General features: G+C 34.1%; 1 long non-coding RNA gene across 1 annotated transcript in view; it reads left to right on the forward strand.

Moving 5' to 3' along the window:
• LOC142328879 (uncharacterized) overlaps positions 1-8540 on the forward strand; it is a 37368-nt gene extending 28828 nt beyond the window's left edge. Inside the window, exons 2-3 of the long non-coding RNA XR_012757375.1 lie at positions 7425-7584; positions 8412-8540. This is a non-coding gene — a long non-coding RNA (uncharacterized LOC142328879). The remainder of the gene's footprint in view (positions 1-7424; positions 7585-8411) is intronic.
• The last annotated feature ends 4924 nt before the right edge of the window (positions 8541-13464 follow it).

The raw sequence follows: 13464 nt of genomic DNA on the forward strand, positions 1-13464 counted from the left end.
TGAAAGTAATTTTGTGGGATCCTGCATTCTCAGTCATAATTGAAGTATTTAAAGATTAAAGTAAAATATATCTTATTTCAATATGCTGTATTTGATGGCTTATTTTAATAAAATTTAAATATTGTTTTATTTATGTCGTAAAGTATATATGTATTTGTATGCATTCACATATGCAAATGTCTATATTCAATAAAATGTTCTTAGTAGCTGATTGCATTAATCATTAATTCGTTCATTCAAAAGTTTCATTCACTCTATGTTAATTAATGTCGGTAATTTATAAGATCAGGCAAGTATAAATAGAATTTTCTGTAGGTGCAATAAATTGTGTGTTTAATTTGTAAGTCTATTCAATTCAACACATTTATAACTGGGCTGACAATGAGTATATGCTAACTCTATTCTCTAATGGCAGCAAGTATTTCAACTCAAATACATGTTGCTGTGTGAGCGCGCGTGCGTGTGCATACGACACATTCATGTTCGTGTGTGTGTGTGTGTGTATGTGTGCCACAATTGTTTACAAACTCTGGTGACATATTGACTCATATATATATATATATTATTTTAATGTTTCATTCTTTTGTGAAAAGGCTTAAGTTAAAGAGTACAAGTTAAGAAAGGTGGAATGTAGTTTAGAAGTATATATTATGTCTTATTTGTGAACGCTTATTAATATAGCTGTTCTTTCCTCTGCCTTCATCAAGTTAAATGTAATACTGTATGTGTACCTTATGGGAATAGAATTTCTAATTACTTATGTTTGGTATATGCACTGCATGTGTATTATAGATTAACATAACTGTGTTATAAAATTATATAAAATGAATAAATAATTCAACAGGTAATAAGTCAATGTTGATTTTACAAATTTAATCGATGCATTTTTTTTGTTATATTTTGTACAATATGTTAATAGGTATAGTTTTAATATATATATATATATATATATATATATATATATATATATATATATACATACGAGGTGCGACAATAAAGTAATGAGACTGATGTGAAAAAAAATGTTTATAGTCAGGTTTAGTGTTGTCTCCTTCAAAGTAGTTCCCCTCTGATTGCACACACTTATTCCAGCGCTCCTGTCATTGATGGTAACATTTCTGGAACTCATCTTCTGTAATATCCTCCAAGACCCTCGTTACAGCTTTTTGGACATCTTGTGTTGTTTGAAAATGGTGTCCCTTGACCGCCATTTTGACTTTTGGAAATACAAAAAAGTCTCACGGAGCGATATCTGGTGAATAAGGTGGCTGTGGTAGTACTGAAATTTGTTTTGAGGTTAAAAATTGCTGTACTGACAGAGCAGTATGGGATGGCGCATTATCGTGATGCAGAATCCAATTATCAGCAATCTTGGCACGGACACGAAGAACTCGTTTACGAAGTCTTTCTAAAATTTCTTTGTAGAAATATCGGTTAACTGTTTGTCCAGGAGGCACCCACTCTTTATGAACAATTCCGTTGGAATCGAAGAAGCACACAAGCATGCATTCACTTTTGACTTTGACATGCGAGCTTTTTTTGGTCTGGGTGATCCCTTCGAGCACCATTGCGAACTTTGGCGTTTTGTCTCTGGATCGTATTGAAAAAACCAACCTTCATCACCAGTGATAACACGGCTCAACAAATCTGGATTGATATCCGTTTGCTCTAAAAGATCGGCTGCCACATTTTTCCGTGTTTCTCGCTGTTGTTGTGTGAGATTTTTGGGGACTTTTTTTGCACAAATCTTTCTCGTACCAAGATCTTCAGTTAATATTAGACGAACCGTTTCTCGATTGATGTTGAGTTCTCTGCAATCATTTTCACGGATAATCGATCAGATCGTACGATCTCACGCACCCTGGTCAAGTTGACATCTCTCCGTGAGGTTGATGGTCGTCCACTGCGGTCTTCATCTTCAACATTCGTTCTGCCTTCACTAAAAATTTTATGCTACCGAAAAACTTGAGCTCTTGACATAACTTCCTCTCCAAAAGCCTTCTGAAGCTTACCGTAAGTTGTCGTCGCATTTTCACCCGATTTAACGCAAAAAGAAATGGCATACCGTCGCGCAATATTTTGCGGTTTCATTTCTGTGACGAGAGACGCAAACACGTGTTCACTTATTACAGCACAACTACGACTGAGCAGTTGCATCAATGTGCCGCTTGGACTAGAAGTAGCTTATAGACCAAGGTCAAAGATGTGCCTACGCGAGCTGTAGGGTTGCCACATCTTGCAAAGAAAAATCAGTCTCATTACTTTATTGTCGCACCTCGTATATATTTATATATTAATAGTATTAGTATGTACTACCGCTATAACTAGGTTACATAATCATGTTGTGTCGATAAATGTAAGTTACTTTCTTGATCCTGGATAAGGCGGTGGAAATTTGGATTTCCTTAATATACTGTTCTTCAATACCTAAATTATTTTGGGGAGTATAAAATGTAAGTGAACAGATATATTTTAATGAAGCAGTACTGTTTTCGGTAGGTTGAACAGCAATGGATGCAGTGGATTCCTGCATGCTGTTTGTGTTTATTAGTGGCTAATAGTAAAAAAAAAATAATTATAGACGTATTATATAGATATACAGTTATGTTTCATTATTTTCATAACGGTTCAGAAATTTAGCATGAATAATATATTTTTATGAAAATTGATTATTTCAGTAACTACGTAGTTTTTTATACATTTTATGTTTTAATATAAGAGATTATTTAAAATTATTCATTTGTTTTGTTTGTGTTAACACTACCTTAGATGTTTTCACTTGTATCATATACAATGTTTTTTTATTAAGTGTTTATAGGTGTTAATTTAAATCTGATTTATTATTTTCCGAAGCCTTGTAATGCAGATTGATAACTTTTTATAAAATTAAAAGATTTATTTATAAAAATTATTAAAATTTTTTTATTTTACACTATAAATTCCTTTGTTATTATATATGTATTTTCTTCAGAGAGTGTATCTAAATATTTTTGTATGTTATTTATTAGTTTTAGATGCTGCATTCTATCATTTTTTTGTTATGTGAAATTATTTATATTGTTGAAAATACAAGTATGTATTGAGGCTTATTTTTTTCTATAATTCTTAATTCGAATTTTTGTTAATTTTTATAATACTAAAAAGATTTTATTTTAGTTATATCATTTATATGAAAACAGAATGATATGTTTAGTAGTTTTTTATATTTATATATATAAATTAATTCCGTGTTAAAAATATAGTATTACTTCTTTAACACAAGAGTAATCAGGTGAATTATACAATAGAACGATTTCAAAATTTTTAACTTTAATAATTTTAACTGATGATGTAGCGTAAAAGAATTTATTTAAAACTAGCTTCATCTGTTCGTATACTGAATATGAGCCCAATCGGACCGTAAATAAAAATTTTCAAAATATCTCGACCCCAGCGCCACCTAGCGGGTCCATTTTTTGCAAAAATATTTCTTTTCACGTAACTACTGTATATTCCGAATATGAGTCAAATAGGATCATAAAGACATTTTTTTTAAATATCTCGACCCCAGTGCCACCTAGCGGGTCCAAACTAATTCAGAAACCTTCGCGGGCGTGCACACACCTCACCAAAGTTTCATCACAATCGGATGAATGGTATAGGAACGCATTCGGGACAAACAGACAAACATTCTATTTTATATGCTGGTTAAATAAACCAGTGGTTGCAAAGATATTAATGATTAAAAAGTTTACCTGACCGCCATTTTAAAAATGATAGATCAGGTTCATTATTTTTATATAAGTAAATTTCTAGGTATAGGAAATTTCAGCTCGATACGATTAATCATCCCTGAAAAAAAATTTTATATTAAAAATGCAAAATGACGGGTAGCCGGTAAAGTAAGCGTTTCCGAACATATGTTGATGAAAAGTTGTTTTTCCTATTTCAATGTAGGGGACCATCCCCTGAATTCTTGAAACGGTTTTTATAAACAATATATATATATAAACCGGGAAAGTCCCAGAACCACGAAGTTCTCCCGGGCGGGACTTTCATAACCTATTCTGCTCATGAAAATAATGGAAAAATTTCATATAAATATATTTCCTAAAATGCTTCGTTTGCGAGTTACGGCTAGTGAAAGATTTTTCTCGGATTTCAGCTTAATTAAGGAGCACAATTAGTGATTTCTTATGGTTTTTGAGCTGAAAATCGAATAAAATAGGTTTCCAGAACCATATCTGCCGTACGTTCTGATAAATGTGGGGTGAAAACCAATATATTGGGGCAAAGAACCCTCTTTTTTTATGTTTGAGGTACAATAACTTTGTTAAGTGTGTAATAAACGTAAAACCTTTAAACGAAACTTGTATCGAATCTAATTCTGAACAAAATGGTATAAGGTAAATTGAATAAAATAAATAAAATTTAGAATTGTCAATTTAACAGTTATTTTACGCCAAAACTTAAAAACAGTGTTTTTAGGCTGCTGAATATTTTTTTAACACACCATTTCCTAAAAATAATGGTGATATTGTTCTGGGACCCATTTTTAAAAATTTTTCAGGACAAAATCCATAAGAAATCACTAAATTCGTTCCTTAATTTACCTTTCCAGAATTTCAGTAGGGCTTCATTTCAGCGGAGAAGCTTCATTTCAGCGGAGAAGCAGAAATCGGGTTGAAATCTTTCACTAGCCGTTACTCGCTAACTTAGCGTTTTCGAACTAATGTTTACATGAACTTATATATATATATATATATATATATATATATATATATATATACACGCGCGCGCGCAGGATGATTTTCAATTGCACGGCAGTTTCTCGGGAGATGTATCTATAGCAAAAATATGAAAAACGTTCTTATAAACATAGACCAGAAAACCGTAGGTTAGAGGATTTCGACTAGCGAAACAGTTAGCCCTGCTCTCTGTTCCCTTTGTAAAATTAAACCTCAGTAAAATTCTTTCAGAAAAAATCGAGGGGTAAATTTGGTGTTTCCTTATGGTGTTTTATCTAAGAAATAGAATAAAAGCGGTGCCAGACCTCTATCTCACTTGGATTTTAAGAAAAAAGAGGTCTAACACGAAAAAGGTTTCTCGGAAAATATACTTTTTCAGGTTTGAAATAAAAGAACCTTATTAATGTACTAATAAATAAATAAAAATTTGTAGCTAACTTTGTAGTAAAATTAATTCTAAGAAAATTGATGTAAATAATATTTATTACATTTTTTAAAAAAATTAAAGAAGTCGAATTTTAATTAGAAAAAAAACACAAACTTTATCGAAAAAAGTGATTCGATTTTAAACAGAACAATTTTCATCAATGTTTGAACAACATAATGTAAATGAAAACAAATAGAAAACTTATCAGTGACAAAAAAATGAATAAAGATATATTTAAAATTATATTAAAAAAAATAAAAATAATAAACTTTTTGGTTTTTTACTGAAAACGATTAATTTCAAAATGGTTATTTAAGAAAGCTGCAAATATTACTTCAAAGCAGTTGATCATTGTGGCCGCATACTGTTCAACGCATAGTTCAGCTCGGCGAATTCATGCTAGCCGGGGAAGTAAAAAAAATCATCATTATTATTCCTAATAGTAGCCTCCAGCTTCTGTTATACGAAGTTTCAATTCTTCTGTCTGCCAATATGAGCGAAATAGACTAACGACTTCATCCAACCTCAAAGGAAAAGGTCCGCTGGTTTCAGATCGGAGTATCAAGGTGGTCATTTTACTGCTCCGTTTCGACCAATCCATTACTTACTAAGTATGTCATTTAAATGTCATCACATCGCAACAGTACTGAGCAGGTGCGCCATCATTGAAAAACTACATCTGTGCTGTATCTATTTAACATATGGAATTCTATTATGATGGAACTCTTGGAATATCTTCCAAGAGTTCATCTCCTTGGAATATCTCTTGGAAGATATTCCAAGAGTTCCATCAGATTTGTTTGCAAAAAACGCAAGTACCGCTGTCCATTGAGCTTTGGCGGTAAGAAAAAAGGGTTTGTGAGATGATCACCATGAAGACCGTACCACACATTAAATGAAAAAGTGCGTTCGAAATGATTTGTAGTAGTCTCATTCTTCTGCCCAAATGTGAATGTTTCGGTAATTTACAATACCATTTCTTGTAAACCAGACGTCATCAGTAATTCTAATATTACTTTGGAAATCGGGATGACGTTCACATTTTTTAATTAACCGTCGTCAGAATTTCATCCGTTTATCAATATTAGGTGGTAATAACTCTTGTATGTGTGTTTTGTATGGAATGGATGTAATTGTTGCTCCCGTAACGTTCGCCACACTCTTGATTGCGAAACATGAAAGCGAAGACAACCTTCTGGCGCTTGAGGTGGTAGATAATGATACCGCATTCAATATTACTTCTTTAGCGTTGGTATTTCTCACAAAACTTTCACGACCGTCATCGAATCGTTGTGGTTTAAGCATACCTGTTTCTCGAGCTCGCCTCTCCGAAGCCTCAATTTTTTTACGATCCGGTACTCTTTGACCTGGATAATTTTCCCGGGTTTCACGCACAACAGCCGACCTATTATTATTTACTTTACCATAAATTAACATGTCCGTCAATTCTCCAAATGAAAACAAATTTGTGGTATCACCCGTTGTAGAATGGCTGACCGAACAATAGCAATACAAACACTGAGCAAATAAATATTCAAATGCTAGACACGAGACTTAATTGATGATAAGCCGTTATTGCCAACATATGAAAAAAATAAACAGTTTTAATATATTTTAGAAGGATGTCTTTGAAATCTGTTTTTGTAATTTTAACATTTGTATGTAAATTGTTCTATTTAAAATCGTAGCACTTTTCCGAGATAGTTTGTGTGTTTAGTTTCTAATTAAACTTCTCAATATTTGTTTGATTTTAATAGAAGTTATTTACATCAATTTTCTCAGAATTAAATTCTGTACAATGTTAACTAGAAATTTTTATTTGTTTATTGATAAATTAACAAAGATATTTTATTCCAAACTTAAAAAAGTTTGTTTCGACAAAGCGTTTTCGTGTTTTATCTCATTTTTTTTAAAACCTAAGTGAGATAGTGGTCTGGAACTACCTTTATTCAATGTTTTAGGTAAAAAAACATAAGGAAACACCCAATTTACTCTTCTATATATATACGCAAGAATTTTAGAACGGTTTAATTTCACAGAGGAAGCAGAAAACAGGGCTATATGTTTCAGGAACGTAAATACGATAACGAGTTCTGACCTATGTTTATATAAGATTTTTTTCTTTTTTTTGACCGTATAATCATTTCCCGAAAGATTGCTGTGTAATCTGAAATAACGCTTTATATATTTCTCTACAACTTATAAAATAAAATTTTTATTTATAGAAAAATAAGATTCTTCAATATATGATAATAATAATTTTTTTTCAGGTGCTGCTGATTTTCAGTTACAACTCCATGTCCACCCTGATTTTTTTGAGCATGAGAAATGATTGTTGTTATGCGTGAAGATGCAGGATAAGGTTTTAAACTTAAAATCTTCTGGATGAAAAGTAGACACAATCATTTCATTATTGATTTTGGTAGAGAGGTATAATATTAATAGTAATAAGTAGTAATAATAATAACAATAATTTAATCCTTTTGACAGCTATTTTTTTAAATTTTACGTAAAAAAAAAAAGAAAAAGAATCTAAATTCATTACATTATAAATATATTTTTATTTTTTCATTACAAAGTTATTTAATAATTGAAAAGATTTTTATTTATTAATATATTTTTCTTTATAGAAAATTTCTTGATTTTTTTTTCTTCTTATATATATTGTTTTGTATTAAAATTATTTTTTTTCGGTTTCCTTTCATTATTTACAGATTATCATTTTTATAAAGGTATTTTAAAAAACGAGAAGCCGTAACTTAATTAAAGATGGGAGATCACTGTTACCTGGATTCTGTTATGTCTATAATAGAGGATAATATTACCTCACAATATGAGTGTGTTAAAAAGAAATAGAGTTAAGCTGGAAAAGCGGTATAGAAAGAGAACAGAGATTCTTTTCACCGTGGAATTGTGGTGAAAGAATCCTGTAAGTTATATTATGCTGCAATAAAGAAGGGTAGGAGGTTTTAGTAATATAAAACTAAAGAGAGCATTGGCAGGAACTGAAAAGAAATTTTTAAAGGCGGAAATTAATTATATAATATATTTAATTTCTTCTACCTCCATTTAACTTTGTGATTATATAAATGGCGTGTTTACTTTTTTTCTTTTTAGATAAATTTAATATTATATTTTTATAAAATAAGTATATACAGTAGACAATCTTATTAAGTTATCTTTCAATATTTATAGGCACTTTTATTAAATTTAATTTTGCTACTAAATTGGATACCGTTTTGTTTGTTTTTATTCAGGATTGGCCTCTCTTGTGACATGAGACTGATGGGATTTAATACATAAGTAACAGTTTCATATGCTAATTTTGAATTTATACCTTACATAAATAATACCAATGATTTATTTCTTAAACATGGTTTTTTTATGCAATTAACACAATTGTGACCTCGTTTGTTAGCAGTTCAACCTTCTATCATCACTGGCCCAAACTTCAAGCAATAACGATCGCTAAGTCAAAGATCGCAAGTACAAATCCCAGCGTGCCTCCGAGCTTCAAAAGTGAAATTAAACAACCTATTGGCCCATCACTTTTAACAAAATCATATGAGAAGAAGAAAATATGAGAATATGATCATATGAGAATCATTTTGAGAAGAAAATTCTCAAAATTTGTACCGTGCAGAAACTCTCTTATCCGGTCGTCCGAAGGGAATATAAAGACCTTATCCGGAAGGTCTGGTTCAACCAGACGTCTCTTTTGCCACCATTAGATCAAGGTAAGCCCCTAGAAATGCGAGTCAACAGTGAGGATCCGTAGAAGTTAAAACAGCTTGTTCAGATGTTATCCGATCAGGCTACTTCGCTAACAGCCACTATTTCCGAGCAAACTAGGACTTCAGTCAAAAAGAAGGGTATTTTTTTTACTGGAGAGACTGACAGTGGTTTACCAAAAACTACTTCAGTTAGTACACCAACAAATAGAATTTCCACCAACAACGCAGCGAACTACCAAGATCCCTAAGAATGGATCTATTAAAAATTCGAAGCCTGGTAAGGTATATTCGGCTTTCCAGGCTCCCCAACCACCATCTCGAGATCTATTCGATTATGCGGTGGCAGATGAAGCACTCAAAGAAGCTAAGCATTTCCTAAAAGTAATCAATATCAAAAAGAAAGACCGGGTAGTATTTGACAAATAATCTGCATGCAGAATTTTGTGTGTAACAAGAAAAGAGTATTTTTATTGGTACAAATATTATTGATTGGAATGTTCGGGGTCTCCGTTCTCACCGTGAGGATTGAATTTACTGACATTTCTCTCCGGCACCACCTCATTCCGTCGTCCTAAAGCATGAGACCGAATGTCCGTGCCTCGAAGGACTACTGTACCTTGAAATAGTTAAAGCGACCTAGTTCCTAATAGCTGTTGGAGCTAACCTGATTGCGTGAACGGTATAAGCACGGTCTATTACACCGTCTATTTTGTGTCCGGCCGTTCACATATCATACATTTTCTAAATTGGTAGGCGCACCACGTCTTATAATAAAATATATGATTGTCATAAATTAAAAATCTATTTCCTCGATTTAATTAAATGACAGAAATTCGCTGCCGCATCTTGGTCGCTGTATGCCAGCAAGTATCTGTACGTCCTTTATAGTTGCTTGGAGCTGTAGATCGATAGTCGATCATTACTCAAGGGAGGCTTCTTCCAGCAATGCAGTTAGAGTCCTCCCTTAAGCAAATTATTGATGTTGGTTGAACACTGAAACTTCATCAAGGAACTTCTACACGATCCGACATTGCGGCTCACGCCACAATTTTCCCTGGCCCGAGCTCTGGCCCCCCCGTAAGAGTGGGGCAGTCGTAGATCATTTGTACATTCGACTGGACCTCCCAGCAGACACACAGATCATCAGTTGCCAGGCGGAACCTGAACAGATATTGTTTCAAATTTACGTGGTTGGTGAGCGCTTGTTTCCCTGTTGCCTTTAAAAATGATCTTGAGGCGTATCATCCATCCAAGTCTTGTATAAAATTATACAAAGACCTTCCCTTAGTCACGCTGCCATGCTTCAATCGCGAGGCTATAAAGCCTCTTCCGCAAGTGAGAGATAGGCAGCTGCACGAAATTTATATTCGGAGCATTATCAACACCGTTCCGCTCCGGTATACACCCGGCTCGAAACCGCATCTCAAATACCTCGGCCTCCCGACCTCTTCGCAACTTCCACATGGCTGCCCGAACTTTCACCACTAAATCGATTGAGAGAGCCTTTCCTAATACGGTAATAGCTTCGTAGGAAGTTTTTTTTTAAAAAAACAGTGCGTAGTACAATGAGAGCTCTGCGCTGTGCACTTCTTAAATTTAGAATAAGTTTCTTATGCCTTTATTTATTTCTTTCCAACTTATGCGCGATATGGTGCTGCGTAAGCGGTCATATTTCGAAGACTCCTCGGTACACCATATATAATTGGCGGCCCGACAGCCCATAGTCCTTCCGTACAATTCTCCTAAGCTTGTGCATCACAGAGATGGCATCCGCCGCTATTTGATTGATGTGTTTGTTAAACAGTACACCTATATACTTGTGAACTCGGCTGATTACACAGTATACTTAATACGGAGGTTACGACTGTACGATAATTTGTCTGCGCTCTTCAGAAGCATATACTTCATCTTGGGCACAGAAATCTTTAAATTTTGACTGTCCATCCAGCCCTCTGCAGCTGACAAGGGTACTTGCGCTCTTTCTTGTAGCTGCAGTTGTGAATTACCACGAACTAATTAGTGACAGTCATCGGCGACAGCCGAGGACCAGAACGGAACCCTGTGAGCTTCCCCTGGTCACGGACTTTTCCACAGCGTCTAGCTGTGGAAAAGCGCCTAATTATAAATCCTTAAACAGAGCCGTGTATTTAGACACATAGTAATGCACAACAACCTGTAGCGCTTCGGGAACATTGCGGCATAACAACTCGTAAAGAACAGAACTCCCAACACAAGGAAGGAAATGCTGCCTCTATGTCAATAAAAATTGCAAAACATATTTGCAGTCGGCGCTTTTAACCTCTATTTTATAATTAATTTCATTTATTTTTTCACTATATTTAATACTTTCGCTGAGATTACCATAATTGATTTGAGTATTATTTTCTACTCTTCCTAGCATTGTCACTCTAATATTTGTAGTTGATGAGTTTTTGAGTACTTCCATTCTCAAACTACTTTTAAAAGTAATTGTGTTAAAAGTAGTTTTGAGAATAACTGCTTTTAATACTAGTTTTCAAAGTGAAAATGAATATTCATCTGTCTCGTTCAAAAACAACTATATACTCTTCTAATGATATTGCATTGCTTTATATTTTTACACCGAAATAAATATTTCTTCCTGTTCACTTTTTACCTTCGAGAAAATAAAACTCGCTATTTCTTCTGAGTTTTTGACTAATGTAATTGAATTTCTACATTAACTTTTAGTCGAATTTCTTAATGTAATTTATGTTATTTACACATTATAGATTTAACTCGAGTGTACTTGTATTTGTAACGCAAATAGAAGATGTAGTATCACAATGTTTGCAAATGTTATTCGTAATATATAGTAATAATGTCAGCAGTCAGCAGTGGACAAATCCCTTTGGTAAAGTAAAATTATATGGGTTTATTTGCATTACAATGTCGGTCTCTTGTGTGAGACCGTGACCAACATTTCATAATTGTGCTCATGCTACAGTGTATGACTACTATATAAATTGTGCTCCTGGGCTAGTAACCTTACCCCTAACATATATCAAATGCAATTTATTATTATACAGCATTCCCATCCTTTTAATTCATCATCTACTTGCCGTTGGAATTGATTATCCAAATTATGCGATAACGTTTATTATTACGACATGAATTTTTTGTAATTAATTAAGCCTTGATTTTTTTTACGATAGAAATTTAATTCAGTTAATCTGTTGAAATACATTTTTAATACTGAATTTGTTTTTAAATAAATAATTGAATCAATAAATTAGAACGAGTATAAATAAATTACAATGATCCTTTCTATTCTCTTAAGGAACTGGACATAAAAATACCATTGCAAGAAACTATAAATGTAAATGAAGTGTAATTAATATAATATAAAAAATTATACGAGGAATATCTCTAAAGTAAAGACCGCTGGGAAATTTCTCTCCTTAAGGTTGGCGAACCCGTGTTGTTCACGGCCACGCTAGTAATGTACACACTGCATTGTTGTCTGTAAGTTGTCGCGTTGTAGTATCTCTGATTACGTGCGAGTTATAAAATGAATAGGAAAATCTATGTTGCCGCCGACTGTGAAATACGGGTGGAGTCACGTTTTTTAAACCGTCAAACGTTAAGCCGGCTACAATTCATAGGCGATTGGTTGCTGTGTACGGTGGTAATGTAATGAATGAAAGAAACGTCCGAAAATGGTGCGAAAGGCTTTGAAATAACAGAATTAATGTGCACGATGAAGAACGTTCTGGGAGGCCCTCGATAATCATCAGGAATTCGTTGAAACGCGTCGATGATGAAATTAGAAAAAAATAGTCGCTCAACGATTTCCGACCTGACCTCTCTTTTTCCTGATGTTTCAAGAGCTGTTATCGGTCGCATTGTTAATGACCATTTAGGCTTCAAAAAGGTTTGCGCTCGTCGGGTGCAGCACGTCTTAACGGAACGTCATAAAAAAATCCGAATGGGATCTGCTTTGGAATTTTTAATGCGTTACACAGAAAAAGGTGATGAGTTCCTTAATTCAGTTGTTATCGGCAATGAAACGTGGATTTCGTATTACACGCCACAGAGAAAACGACAGTCGAGTGAATGGCGTCATTTTCAATCACCAACCGGACCGATAAAGGTCAAACCGTAGCCATTAGGACGTAAACTGAAGGCCACAGTCTTTTGGGATCGGTTTGGCAAACTGCTGATTGATTTCATGCCGCGTGGAACGACTATAAATGCAGAAGTCTACTGCAAAACTCTATTTCGGTGCGCCATTCAAAATAGGTGACATGGGCGGCTGACCGACGGCGTCGTCCTGCTGTACGATAATGCACGTCCGCATGTTGCGGGTCTGAGACGTGATTTATTGAGAACATTCGGATGGGAAATTTACGATCACCCGCCATATTGTCCGGACTTAGCTCCTTCTGATTACCATTTGTTTGGGAAATTGAAAAAAACTTTTGAGCGGTGAGCGATTCGCGGGTGACGATGAAGTTAAAAATGCTGTTAATCAGTGGCTAAATGGACTGGCGGCAAAAGAATACGACGAGGGTATATTGAAGCTGGTGTATCGCTACGATAAATGTTTTAATTCATG

Source organism: Lycorma delicatula, chromosome 8 (assembly GCF_047948215.1).
Source record: "Lycorma delicatula isolate Av1 chromosome 8, ASM4794821v1, whole genome shotgun sequence".
Classification (NCBI taxonomy): Eukaryota; Metazoa; Arthropoda; class Insecta; order Hemiptera; family Fulgoridae; genus Lycorma; species Lycorma delicatula.